At 37.5% G+C, this 15,012-nt stretch overlaps 1 pseudogene; it reads left to right on the top strand.

Annotated features, from left to right (window-relative positions):
• Positions 1–13,916: 13,916 nt before the first annotated feature.
• LOC140514684 (riboflavin kinase pseudogene) lies at positions 13,917–14,490 on the top strand (annotated as a pseudogene).
• Positions 14,491–15,012: the final 522 nt, after the last annotated feature.

Raw genomic sequence — 15,012 nt, 5'->3', positions numbered from 1 at the left:
CTCCTAAACAATGCTTTTTCTGATTTCCTCAGTCTTTAGTTATCTCATTGAGATGACTTTGTATGACTTTGGAAATTCTTTGTATTGGTTTATTTTAAACCTTGGCAGATAAGATGATATACAGTGATTTGCAGACTTGAAGTTGTGGTTTTCAAAATTTTTGACATCAGGACTACTTTACACTTTAAGAAAATTATTGAAGGCATCCCAAAAACCTCTTTCTTATATGTATGTGTGAATACATATATGTGTATATATTAGAAATTTTTATAGCAATAATATTACGATAACAGTTTTGACCCCCAACACCCTTTGAAAGAGCATCAAGTTATATTTTGAGAAATGCTACTTCAAAGACAATAGAAATATTAGCTGATATTATTACTATCATTATTGCTATCACTAAACTATTCAAAGCTGGCTCAGACACTTAATAGTTGTGTGAACGTGGGCAAGTTGCTTAACCATGTTTGCCTCAGTTTCCTCATCTGTAAAATGAGCTAGAGATGAAATGACAAATCACTCCATTATATTTGCCAAGAAAACCCCAAAGAGAGTCACAAAAAATTGGACACAATTGAAAGACCTTAACAAAAACAAAAACAAAATACACACATTCTATTTCTCTAGAATCATATATTTCTTGAAATTTTCATTAAGGGTAGGCAGGGTTGTTACTTTGTAAGTCTTGTCATTCTTAGCATTTAGCAAAATGCTTTGCATATAGTAGAAATTTGATAAATGCTTATCAAATACAAGACACACTCATAAAAGACTATTAAATAACAACTACCAAAGACAGTAGTGCCCATTAAAGGGAAAAAAAAGTAGTACATGTGTTTTGCATAACCAGATACAATTATAATGAAATAATTTTATAGAATAGACATCAGCACAGAGAAGTTTCTTCTTCAGAGTAATGGAAAACTGAACTCCATAAAAAGTATTTTAAAGTCAAGTGGTTAAGCTATAATTAAAAAAGTAATCCATAACTAATCATATATATATATATATTTATATATACATAGTATATATATATATATATATACATATATATATATATATGTATATATATATATATATATATATACATATATACCTTGCTTATATCTACTTATTTTCATTTCATCTCCTCCTTGGACAGCAAGTTCCTCTAGAGTAGGAAATTTCATACATCTTTCTTTGCATCTTCAAGTGCTGTCAATAGTGCCTGGCACATAGTCAGCATTTAATAAAAGCTCCTTGACTGTCTGATTCTGAATTTCTCCTGTTGGATGTTCCTCAAGAATTCATATTATATGTTGTACTAGAGAGTCCACCAACATACCTGTAGTGGAGACTTGCAATAAAAATCAAAGCTCCACAAGGTAAGTATTTAAATGATTTGTGCTAATGTGTGCCTACTGTAACATAGATTACTTGGCTTTTTGGAATCAGTGGAGCAGGGTGATGAATGTTGTGTGGAATGAAATATCCCTACCCAATGCAAAGAGAGAGTTGAGCAAGTACTCTGCTATCAGACTTAAGCTGAGACATTGTAGTGAATTTGTGAAGTATCATATTGATATGCAATGCAAGTCCCCAGAATCTCAGAGCAGGAAGGTGGGAGACAATTACCCTTTAATGAGCTGTTTTATTTCTTTCATGCCTTTCTTATCTCTTTCAATATCTATAGATGTAAGGGTTATGTGTTCTGTCAAAAAATCAGGGGCTACACTGAGGAAATGACCTGAATGATTCAAACAAAGAAAGAAGGAAGAAAGTAAGAAAGGAAGGAAGGAGAGAGAGAGGGAGAAAGTTCAGGAAAGAGAGAAGGAAAAAAAGGAGGAAGGAAAGATGGAATGAAGAAAAGAAGGAAGGAAGGGAGGAAGGAAGGAAGGAAATGAAAATAAAACCTTTGACTTCATTTTCAAAACAACTTGGATTGGGGTAAGAAGTCAGAGTGGAGGTAGATTTTTCCCCCCTTTGTACTGAAATTTAGAATGCTTCTTCATTTCTTTACATTGCTTAAACTTTGAGAAAAATAAGTTCCATGCTAAGTATTGTTCTTTTTTTCTTTCTTCAAGATATAATTAAAACATAGATGCAAAGTAGTTGTAATATGCAAAATAGCTAGATGTTCTGGACACAGATTGAACTATCTAATCTCTGGAATATGGAAGACCCTTACAAATGGCCCAACAAAATTGGCATCTGGTGGTACCACAGATTCATTTAGCATTTCAGTCAGATAAAAATAAATGAAGAAGGTGCACAACAAGAACAATCCGAAGAGGAAAAACCTGAAGAAATTGAAAGTCTTCACTTAATACAAATTGCAGAAATTATGCCTAGAGGGAAAACAACAACAACAACAGAGACATGTCAAGCTATTTTGAAAAGAGATGAGCATACTTAGAAGGGAATTATGGAAAGCAATTTTTTAGGGCATTTGACAACATAAACTTAATTATGATATCAATTTGTAACAAATTGATTGTTATTTTTTAAGAATAGCACTTGCTATAACTGTAAAGATTGGATAGCTTCTCCAACATTATCTTTATTTATTTATTTATTTATTTATTTATTTTTATTTTTTTAATGTTTAACAATCACTGCCATACAATTGCGATGTTATCCCTCCCCACCCACCCCCCACTACCTCCCTCCCTCCCCACGACTGCATACAATTCTGTATAGATTCTACATATACTTTCCTATTGAGTATATTTTCACTATAGTCATGCTGTGTAGTCAGACTAAGATAAATGAAAGAATCCGTATAACAAATCAGAACATGATACACAAACAGATACACATACACAAACATGATCTGCTACATTATGTGAGTGACTTCCATATTTCTCTCTCTGAGTGTGGAAGGTATTTTGCCTTGAGGTCCACCATTGGGATTTTTTTTTTTTTCAGAAGTTCTTGTGTTATTACAAAAATCTAAGTCTACCAGAAAAAACACTCACACACTGTGGTTGTTGCTGTGCATAAAGTTCTCCTGGTTCTGCTCCTTTCACTCAGCATCAGGTCATATAAGTCCTTCCAGGCCTCTCTGAAGTCTTCTTGTTCATCATTTCTTATGGCACAATAGTACTCCATTACATTCATATACCATAATTTATTCAGCCATTCCCCAATTGATGGACATCCCCTTGACTTCCAGTTTTTGGCAACTACATAGAGTGCTGCTATAAATATTTTTGTACATGTGGGACCCTTTCCCATTTTTATGATCTCTTGGGGATATAGTCCTAGTAGCGATATTGCTGGGTCAAAGGGTATGCACATTTTTGTAGCCCTTTGGGCATAGTTCCAAATTGCTCTCCAGAATGGTTGGATGCGCTCGCAGCTCCACCAACAATGAATTAGTGTTCCAACTCTCCCACATCCTCTCCAGCATTTATCATTTTCTTGTTCTGTCATGTTTGCCAATCTTATAGGTGTACCTCAGAGTTGTTTTGATTTGCATCTCTCTAACCAATAGTGATTTAGAGCATTTTTTCATATGATTATAGATAGCTTTAATTTCTTCCTCTGAAAATTGCCTGTTCAAATCCTTTGACCATTTATCAATTGGGGAATGACTTGTATGATTATACATTTGGGTCAGTTCTCTATATATTCTAGAAATGAGGCCTTTATCCCCGAGCTTAGCTGTAAAAATTTTTTCCCAATTTACTACATCCCTCCGGATTTTGGTTGCATTGGGTTTGGTTGTGCAAAAACTTCTCAGTTTAATGTAATCAAAGTTATCCATTTTGCATTTCATAATGCATTCTATCTCTCCTTTAGTAAAGAATTCTTCCCTTCTCCATAGATCTGATAAATACACTATTCCTTGCTTCTCCAGTTTATTCATGGTATCAATCTTTATACCTAAATCATGTACCCATTTGGACTTTATTCTTGTGTACGGTGTCAGGTATGGGTCTATGCCTAATTTCTGCCACACTGTTATCCAGTTTTCCCAGCAATTTTTGTCAAACAATGAGTTCTTATCCCAGAAGCTGGGGTCCTTGGGTTTATCAAGCAGAAGGTTGCTATATTCCTTGCCTACTGCATCTTGAGTGCCAAGTCTATTCCACTTGTCTACCTCTCTGTTTCTTAGCCAATACCAAGTGGTTTTGATAATTGCTGCTTTATAGTACAGTTTGAGGTCTGGTAGCGCTAGGCCACCTTCCCAAGCATTTCTTTTCATTAGTCACTTTGATATTCTGGACCTTTTCTTTTTCCAAATGAATTTTGATATTATTTTATCCAGCTCTAGAAAGTAATTGTCTGATAGTTTAATTGATATGGCACTAAATAAGTATATTAATTTGGGTAGAATTGTCATTTTTATTATATTAGCACGGCCTACCCATGAGCAACTAATGTTTTTCCACTTACTTAAATCTGACTTTATTTGTGCAAAAAGTGTCTTGTAATTGTGTTCATATAGTCCCTGGGTTTGTTTTGGCAGGTAGACTCCTAAGTATTTTATACTGTCTCCCCTAACTTTAAATGGGATTTCTCTTTCTATCTCTTGCTGTTGAACTTTGTTGCTAATATATAGGAATGCAGAAGATTTGTGTGGGTTTATTTTGTACCCTGCAACTTTGCCAAAGTTGTTTATTAATTCAAGTAATTTTTTACTTGAATCTCTGGGATTCTCTAGGTAAATCATCATATCATCTGCAAAGAGTGATAACTTAGTTTCTTCTTTGGCTATTCTAATTCCTTGAATATCTTTGTCTTGTCTAATTGCTACAGCTAACATTTCTAGTACCATATTGAATAATAGTGGTGATAATGGACAACCTTGTTTCACCCCTGATCTTATTGGGAATGCATCTAGCTTATCCCCATTGCATATAATGCTTGCTGAAGGTTTTAGATAGATACTGCTTGTTATTTTATGGAAAGTTCCCTTTATTCCTACGTTCTCCAATGTTTTTAGTAGGAATGGATGTTGTATTTTGTCAAAAGCTTTTTCTGCATCTATTGAGATAATCATGTGGTTTTTGTTAGCTTTGTTGTTGATGTGATCGATAATGCTAATAGTTTTCCTAATATTGAACCAGCCCTGTAGTCCTGGTATGAATCCTACCTGATCATAATGTATTAATCTCGTGATAAGATGCTGTATTCGTTTTACTAAAATCTTATTTAAAATTTTTGCATCTATATTCATTAGGGAAATTGGTCTATAATTTTCTTTCTCTGTTTTGTCTCTTCCTGGTTTGGGTATCAAAACCATATTTGTATCATAGAAAGAATTTGGGAGGACTCCTTCTTCCCCAATTTTCAAGAATAGTGTATGTAGTATTGGAATTAACTGTTCTTTAAATGTTTGATAGAATTCACTTGTGAATCCATCTGGCCCTGGAGATTTTTTCCTAGGGAGTTCATTGATGGCTTGTTCAATTTCTTTTTCTGAGATGGGGTTGTTTAAGTATTCAACTTCCTCTTCTGTTAATCTGGGCAATTTGTATTTTTTAAAATATTCATCCATCTCATTTAGATTGTCCAATTTGTGGGCATAAAGTTGGGCAAAGTAGTTTCTAATTATTGTTTTAATTTCCTCCTCATTGGAGGTGAGTTCACCCCTTTCATTTTTAATGTTAGTAATTTGGTTTTCTTCTTTCTTTTTTTTGATCAGATTAACCAAAGGTTTATCAATTTTATTAGTTTTTTCATAAAACCAACTATTGGTTTTATTTATTAATTCAATAGTTTTCTTTATTTCAATTTTATTAATCTCTCCTTTGGTTTTCAGTATTTCTAATTTGGTATTTACTTGGGGATTTTCAATTTGTTCTTTTTCTAGCTTTTTCAACTGCAAGCCTAAGTCATTGATCTCCTCTTTCTCTATTTTATTTATGTAAGCATTCAGAGATATAAAACTTCCCCTAATAACTGCTTTTGCAGTATCCCATAAGTTTTGGTATGTTGTCTCACTATTGTCATTCTCTTGAATGAAGTTGTTGATTGTTTCTATGATTTCTTCTTTAACCCAATCCTTCTTTAGAATTAGAATATTTAGTTTCCAATTGATTTTTGGTTTCTCTTTCCATGGGCTTTTATTACATATAATTTTTAATACATTATGATCTGAAAAGGATGCATTGATTATCTCTACCTTTCTGCACTGGATTGTGAGATTTTTATGTCCTAGTACATGGTCAATTTTTGTAAATGTTCCATGTACCGCTGAGAAAAATGTATATTCCTTTCTATTCCCATTTAATTTTCTCCAAAGATCTATCATATCTACCTTATCCAGAGTTTTATTTACCTCCTTAACCTCTTTCTTGTTTATTTTGAGGTTGGATTTATCGAGTTCAGAGAGGGGGAGGTTGAGGTCCCCCACTAGTATAGTTTTGCTATCAATTTCTTCCTTCAACTCCCCCAACCTCTCCTCTAAGAATCTGGATGCTATACCACTTGGAGCATACATGTTTAGTAATGATATTGCTTCATTGTCTATGGTGCCTTTTAGTAGGATATAGTTTCCATCCTTATCCCTTTTGATTAGATCTATTTCTGCTTTTGCTTTGTCTGAGATTAGGATTGCTACTCCTGCCTTTCTTACATGAGCTGAGGCACAATATATTCTGCTCCATCCTTTGACCTTTATCCTATGTGTATCCCCCCGTTTCAAATGTGTTTCTTGTAAGCAGCATATTGTTGGATTATGGCTTTTAATCCATTCTGCTATCCGTCTCCGTTTTATGGGAGAGTTCATCCCATTCACACTCACAGTTATGATTACAATCTGTGTATTTCCCTCCACCCTCTTTCCCAACATTTGTGCTTTTAACTCTCCCGTCTCCCTTCCCCTCCTCAATAGTATTCACTTTTCTCCCCCTCCTCCTGCAGCCTTCCCCTCCTTCTTTTAGCCCCCCTCCCTTTTAGTCCCCTTTACTCTTATTGCTTCTTTCCTCCCTTTTAGCCACCCTCTCCTTTCTTTCCCCTTCCCCTCCTACTACCTATAGAGGTAGTTAGGATTATCTACTTAACATTATTGTTCCCTCCTTTGAACAAATCAGATGAGAGTACCTCTCAAACAATGCTCATCTCCCTCCCCTCCTTCCCTCTACTATAGTTTTGTACTTCTTCCTGTGATATAATTTGCCATTTTCTGCTTCCCCCTTTCCACACCTCCTATTACATTCCCTTCTCATACTTAAATCATATTTTTGACATGACATCATTTACTTTATGCCTGTTCCCTCTACATATATCCCTTTTATCATAATAGCTGCACAGTTCTCAAGATTAACAGGTATCATCTTCCCTTATAGGGAGGTAAACAGTTTGCCCTAATTGAGTTGCAAGTTTTTGTTTTTGTTTTTTCCCCTCTGTTTACCTTTTTATGATTCTCTGGAGACCTGCATTTGAAGATCAAATTGTCTATTGAGTTCTGGTGTTTTGGTCAGGAAGCTCTGGAAATCCCTTATTTCGTTGAATGACTTTCTCCTTGCCTGAAATGTTATGCTGAACTTTGCTGGGTAGTTGATCCTTGGTTGGAGTCCCAACTCCTTTGCCTTACGGAATATTGGGTTCCAATTCTTTCGATCTTTTAATGTAGAAGCTGCAAGGTCCTGTGTGATCCTGACTGTGTGACCTTGATATTTAAATTGTTTCTTTCTGGCTGCTTGTAGTATTTTCTCCTTCACTTGATAGCTCTGGAATTTGGCAACTATATTTCTTGGGGTTTTGAGTTTGGGATCCCTTTCCGGTGGGGAACGGTGGATTCTTTCGATGACTATTTTGCCCTCTGAGTCTAGTACTTCTGGGCAGTTTTCCTTGATGATTTCCTGGAAGATATTGTCCAGACTCTTTTCTTCATCGTGGGTTTCTGGCAGGCCAATAATTCTTAGATTTTCTCTCCTGGATCTATTTTCCAGGTCAGTTGTTTTTCCAATTAAATATTTTAGATTTTCTTCTATCTTTTCATTCTTTAGATTTTGCTTGACTGATTCTTGTTGCCTCATTGAGTCATTAGTTTCTACTTGCCCAATTCTAATCTTGATCGTATTGTTTTCTTCAGTTAACTTTTGCATCTCCTTTTCCATCTGGCCAATTTTTCCCTTTAAGGAGCTATTTTCTCCATTTAATTTTTGTACTTCTTTTTCCATTCGACCAGTTTTCCCAGTTAGGTTTTGGGTTTCCTTTTCCATCTGATCAATTTTCCCTATTAGGTTTTGAGTTTCCTTTTCCGTTTGATTAACTCTTCCTTTTAGGGAATTATTCTCTCCAGTTAATTTTTGAACTTCCTTTTCCATTTCTTCAATTTTCTTTTTCAGATTGATGTTCTCATCAGTGAATTCTTTTTTTATAGTTTTAAAATCATTGGCCAGTTTTTCTTTTATATCCTTCTTCAGACATTCCAGGTAATCTAGTTGTGCTTGCAAGAAATTCATAGTCCCATCTGAGGTTTCAGATGGAAGTACAGTCTCAGCTCTGACCTCTTTGGTGTTTGTGTTTTGGTCCTTATCCCCATAGAAAGATTATATGGTTTTTTCACTTTTCGTCTGCTTTTTCCGATTCATGATGTTGGCTGAGTGTTGTAGCTTTTGGTTCTTTCAGTCAGAAGATACAGATCTTTTAAGTTGAGTTGATGTTTGTCTAGGCTAAAAGCAGCCTTTTTTGTTGTTGTTGTTGTTGGAGTTGTTGTTGTTGTTTCCCAGATCAACCCTGGGTTTAGCTTGATAGGTGTGTGGGAGGTGTGGTCTGGTCTCAGGCTATCTCCTCAGCTGGCCTGAGACAAAGGCAAGGTCCGGGGATGGTGATCCCAGCTTCCCTATTGTCTTCCCTTTCCCCTGGAGGGCTGGGGCACGCCTAGAGGCTAATGCGTGTTCCTGCCCCTCCTGGGGCTCGTCTCCCGGGCTGAGGCTTGCTTGGGTCAAAGTGCAAATTTTCTCTGCCCTGGGTCGTCTGACCCTCCAGATAGCCTCCACCACGGTGGGAAGAATCCCCCTTTGCCACTTTTTCAGCCTGTTGTATTATGAGACCACCCGCCCCCTTCTGCTGTTCCCACTGATCCAGGATTAATCTGGGGAAGAATTTTATGGTTCCCTCACGGTCCTGGGGGGGAGGGGAGAGCACATACTGATCACTCCGGCATCCCAGCTCCTGGATGTTCAAGTAGTGACCCACTGAAGTCCCGTCTTTAGGCTGAAGATTTCAAAGGCTGTTGCGCTGATATCGTTGGCTCGGCCTGGCTTATCTCCTGCTCCGCTGGTCTCGCCCGCCACTCTCGGGCCCCTCGGGTCGCCTCCGCCCTGCCGCGCCGACCGCGCTGCGCTGTGCGCCGGGGTCTTACCCCCGCGGAACAGATCCCTCCCGTGGACCTTCCAGTCCAGCCTGGGCTCCGAATCTGTCAAAGTCCGTCTCCCACTGTATTCTACACCTCCAAAGTCTGGTCAGACTCTCCCCCCAGAGATATCCAAAGGAGTTTTTCCAGGAGCTTAGGTGAGTCGTTGATTTCACTCCGCCATCTTGGCTCCGCCTCTCCAACATTATTTTTTAAAAAGATATGAAAATATTTCAATAATTTCATTTACTCATGGAATGGAATTTATAACAGTAGTTTCCAGGTTAAGATTTATAAGAAGGAAGACACAGTTATTAACAAATAACTCCAACTAAGGTGATTAAAGTCCATTAAAGTAGAATTCACATGAGAAATTTCCTAAAAGTCAACAGAGAGGCATAGGGATTTAACTAATATCAATATTAAACTGTCATGCACAGAAAAAAAAAATAAATTCTAAATTTTCAGGCTAAAGGAAAACGAAATAAGTAAAAGTGGAGTAAAAAAGACAAAAAACACATAGAGTTGGATGCAGCCAAGATGGAAGAGAAAAGGCAGTGTCTCCCCAGAGCTCTTTCCCAAACTCTCTTAACACCTTTAAATAATGCCTTAAAAACAAATCTTGGAGGAGCTGAATCTACAAAAGGGTTGGGCAAAATAATTTTTTCAGCCAGGGACAACACAGAAGTGTAGCAGCAAAGGTCTATTGCACTTAGGTGAGAATGAAGCACACTCCAACACTAGTCATATCACCACAAACCCGATCCCAGAAAACCAGAAGCAGGCCTTGGGAGCCACAGAATCAGCAGCTGTTTCTAGAGCTCTCAATTCCCAGATGGTTAGGGGGTCAAACAAGTGTTCAGAATGAAATTATAAGGGTCTCTTTTTTAGCATAGAGGCAGGACTCTGTTACTTTGCACATACTACAATCCAACCTGCAGTCCTAGGTAGCAGCCCCAGGGTAAGGAGGAGCACTAACACACCAGAGCTTGTGGCCACAGTGGAGCAGGGACAATAATCACAATCCCAGGAAAGAGTGCTTATGGTCACTCACAGACCAACATACAGGCCAGGATAGGAGTACGTATCTCTACTCAGATCATATCTCCCTGGAAGAACTGAAAACAGACAAAATTCCTAGAAGTATCTCTGAAAACACCTGCATGAAACCCTTGAGGCTTGAGACACCCTCCACCATGGAAGCAGAGTCCCACATTAGCAGAGAGTTAAAATTCAAGAAATACACTGGGAATTTAGGCAAACAACAGAAAAAATTCTAAGGACTGAAAGTTACTATGGTGAAAAGAAAGATCAAAACACAAATGAAAAGATGGGAAAGTCAAAGATCCTACATCCAAAGCCTCCAAGAAAACATGAATTGGTCTTAGATCAGGGAAGAACTCAAAACAAGGATATTACAAATCTAGTAAGGAAGTAGAGAGAAAATTTGGAAGAGGAATGAGAGTGATTTAAGAAAACCATGAAAAAAGGAGTCAACAGCTTGGTAAAAGAGGAACAAAACAACAAAAAGTGCTTAAAAAATAGTACCTTAAGAAATGAACTAGACCAAAGACGGACAAAAATCCAGTGAAGGGAAAAATGACTAGAAAAGCAAAATTGGCCAAATGAAAAACGATACACAAAAATTCAATAAATAAAAGAACTGATAAAAATTGGAACTGGACAAAAAATAGAAATGCAAAAGGAGAAAAACGTCATTGAAGAAAATATTTCCTTAAAAATTAGAATTAAGTAAGTGGGAGCTAATGACTATATGAGATGTCAAGAAACAAAAAAAACAAAACCAAAAGGGGGGGGGGGAACGATGATGTGAAATATCACATTGGGGGCGAGGGGAGCCAAGATGGTGGAATAGAAGCTGGGACTTGCTACTGCTCTCCCCACAAACTGCTCAAAAAATCTGTAAAAAATGACTCTAAACAAATTCTACAGCAGCAGAAGACAGAAAATGATAGACTGAAGCCAATTGCCAGCATAGGACAACCTAGAAAGTCTATAGGAAGAATCTATTGCTCTGGGCTAGAAGCAGAGCACAGTGTGGACTGTGCCAACATGCACAAGCTGGAACAGGCCTTAGGGGAATGAATTGTTGATTAGTGCAGTGGTTTCCAGGCTTTTCAACCTACAAAATCCTTTGAAGGTTAGTGGGAAAAGTCTCCCACCTGGGTAAGAGGGGAGCTTGGTCCAGTCTCAGTCCTAGCCCTGGCCATAGTCCTGAGTGGTGGCAGCCACAGCTGAAGCAGAGGCTGCTTCTGGAGCCCTCCACTTAACAAAGAGCTCAAAAGTCAAATAATTGGAAGGGTAAATGAACAAACGGGAAAGTGAGAGTAGCAGGGGGGCATACTATATATTCTTACTTCCTTGGTGAAAAGTGATTTTCTTACATCATTGGTGATGAGGAAAATAAAAACATTCAACCAGAAGGAGGTTTGTTTGTGTTCATCCTTCTTTGCCAAAGAAGACCGTGTCAGCAGAGAAATGATTACATGACTTGCATTTGACTTTGTTTTGAGTGAGGAAGGGCTGCTCAGGTCACCAGTGTCACTTCTCTTCCACAGTCATTTGAATCCAGTGACCAGACAGTCATCAGAATGATAAGAGATGACCCAGGAAGCACTAGAAAAAGACAACAAAGCCAATAAAGCCTCCAAGAAAAATATGAATTGTTTTCAGACAATGGAAGAGCTCAAAAAGGATTTTGAAAATCAAGTAAGAGAAGTAGAGGAAAGATTGGGAAGAGAAATGAGAGTGATGCAAGAAAATCATGAAAAAGTATTCAACTAAATGAAACCCCTCAAAATGGTGAAGAAAATAACACCTTAAAATACACTAACCAAAGTGGGGAAAGAAGTCCAAAAAGCCAATGAGAAGAAGAATGTCTTAAAAAGCAAAATGGGCCAAATGAAAAAAAGAGTTGCAAACACTCATTAGAGAAAATAATTTATTTAGAATGGAGCAAATCGAAGGTAATGACTTTATGAAAAATCAAGAAATTCTAAAACAAAACCAAAAGGATATATATACATATATATATATATATATATATATATATATATATATATATATATATCTCACAATGTGAAGTATCTCATTGGAAAAACAACTAACCTGGAAAATGGATCCAGGAGAGACAATTAAAATTATTGGGCTACCTGAAAGACATGATCAAAAAAAAAAAAAAAGAGCCAAGATACTCATGTTACAAGAAATTATGAAGGAAAATTGCCCTGACATTCTATAACCAGAGGGTAAAATAGAAATGAAAAGACCACACCATTTTCCTCCTGAAAAAAATCCCAAAAGGAAAACTCCTAGGAATATTGTAGCCAAATTCCAGAATTCCCAGGTCAAGGAGGCAATATTATAAGCAGCCATAAATGAACAATTTAAGTGCTGTGGAAACACAATCTGAATGACAGAGGATTTAGCAGCTTCTACACTAATTGATTGGAGTTCTTGGAATATGATATTCCAGAGGTCAAAGGAGCTAGGATTAAAACCAGGAATCACCTACCCAGCAAAACTGAGTATAAAACTTCAGTAGAAAAAAGAAATTTCAATGAAATAGAGGACTTCCAAGAACTCTTGTTAAAAAGACCAGAGTTGAATAGAAAATTTGACTTTCAAATACAAAGCAGCATGAAAATGTAAACAGGAAAGAGAAATCATACAGGACTTATTATGTTGATTAACTTCTTTTTCACGATGATGGATTTTACTTTCTGGTTCTGGGATGTGGCTTTCCGGTGTTTAGATACATGTTTCTCTTCTGCCTTCTATAAGGAGAGTTTTTTACATTTTGCGATTGAGAACTATGCTTGCATCTTCTTAGTCATCATCAGTGCCCCGAATATTTCCTTGGCGATACAGGAGGGAACAACAGACCCACTCTATAGAGGTTTATCTTGCCCTACAGTAAAGCAGGGGCTATGATAGAAAGGAGGGCAAATTTGGGGAAAAGGTAATGAGACACAAACACTTTTGTAGAGAGACAGGTCAAAGGTGAGAATAGAATAAATGGAAGACGGGACAGGATAGAGGAAAATATAGTTAGTTTTTCACTACATGACTGTTATGGAAGTGGTTTGCATACGTATAACCTATATTGAATTGCTTACCTTCTCAATGAAGGTGGATGGGGGGAGCAAAATAGAGAATGTGGAACTCAAAGCTTTAAAAATGAATATTAAAATTGTTTTGCAGCAACTAGGAAGTAAGGTGCACATGCAATGTAGTATATAAATCTATCTTACCCTACACAAAATAGAAGGGAGGGAGATGGTGGGGGGGCGACGTTGAGAGAAGAGAGGACAGATTGGGGAAAGTGGTAGTTCGGGTGTATGTTCTCCTGAGGTGGGGAAGGGGAGAGATGGCGAAAAAATTTGGAATTCAAAATCTTGTGTAAGTGAATGTTGAAAGCTGAAAATAAATAAATTTAATTATTGAAAAAATAGAAAGAAATATCCTATGAGATAAACAACTGTGACACTTCTCTTGAGTCAGTATCATGTAGACAAGACATTCTTCTATCCTGAATTCGATGGCAGCTTTCTCCAGACTCTTTGCCAGGTCATCCCCAGAGATCAGATCCAGCGTCAAGATGACCCACATGCCTTATTCCTGCGAGGGTAAAGTGGTGAGGGGCTTCAGACATGATTCCAAGTAGCTTGACGTCCCCACAACCAACTTTCATGACTAAGTAGTAGACTATCTTCCATGTGATTTATCTACAAGAATTTAAATAGTTGGGCCTCTGTTAGAAATGGAGATGTACATAAGATAGTTTTAACCACAGGTGGGAACCCCTACTACAAGAATACTAAAAAAAATTATGCGGAAAATCATATTATACATACCTTCCAAGAGGACTTCTATGGGAAAATCCTTCGCAGAGTAGCTATATCAGAGCAGAGAAAAACTTTAGTTCAATTAATGACCTTATTTCAGCAACTCAAGATAATATTGAAGAAGCTAAGAGACAACTAGATTTACCAGAGCATCTGAAATTAAAAGAAGACAATTTCTTCCATGTGCCAGAAAGCAAAATAAGAATGACCACAGATCAAAAGTCATTTTATTTCCTTGTTCATTTTTGCCCTTGTATTCCACTAATCTTTTTCATTGCTGCAGTATGGTATTTGGTTAGCTTTAGAAAATTTTCTCAATATCTGTGAATTAGTTTATGCAATATAATGTAGCTGCCATTATATGCTTAAATTAATGTTACATTAAAACGGTCATGAAGTGGTACCCAAAAGGTTCATTTAAAAATCAAGATTTTTGAGACCAGCAGAGCTGAGGCGGGGAAAGCCTCTGAGCTCCAGATATCACCACAGCAGCTCCAGAGACTTTCATAGGTAAGTCGCATACTTGAACTTCCAGGAGCCAGGATGGTAGAGTGATCAATAAATGCTCTCTCCTCCCCCCTTGATGACCTTGAAAGAACCATAAGATATTTTCCCAGAAAAATTCTGGATCAGCAGGAACAGCAGAGGGGGCAAATAGTCTCATAACACCTGAGGCTAGGGAAAAGAGCTAAGGGGGATTCTTCCTACTGTGGAGGAGGCAAACCGAAAGGACAGAGGACCCAGGGCAGAGGAAACTTGCACTAGCACTCAGGCAAGCATCGGCACCAGCAAAGGAACCCCGGGGGGGGGGGGTGGAACTTGCACTAGCATGAAGACATGCCTCAGCAC

Source organism: Notamacropus eugenii, chromosome 7 (assembly GCF_028372415.1).
Source record: "Notamacropus eugenii isolate mMacEug1 chromosome 7, mMacEug1.pri_v2, whole genome shotgun sequence".
Taxonomy (NCBI): Eukaryota; Metazoa; Chordata; class Mammalia; order Diprotodontia; family Macropodidae; genus Notamacropus; species Notamacropus eugenii.
The sequence above is the reverse complement of the archived record's forward strand: the minus strand, read 5'-3'. Positions and strand labels throughout refer to the sequence as shown.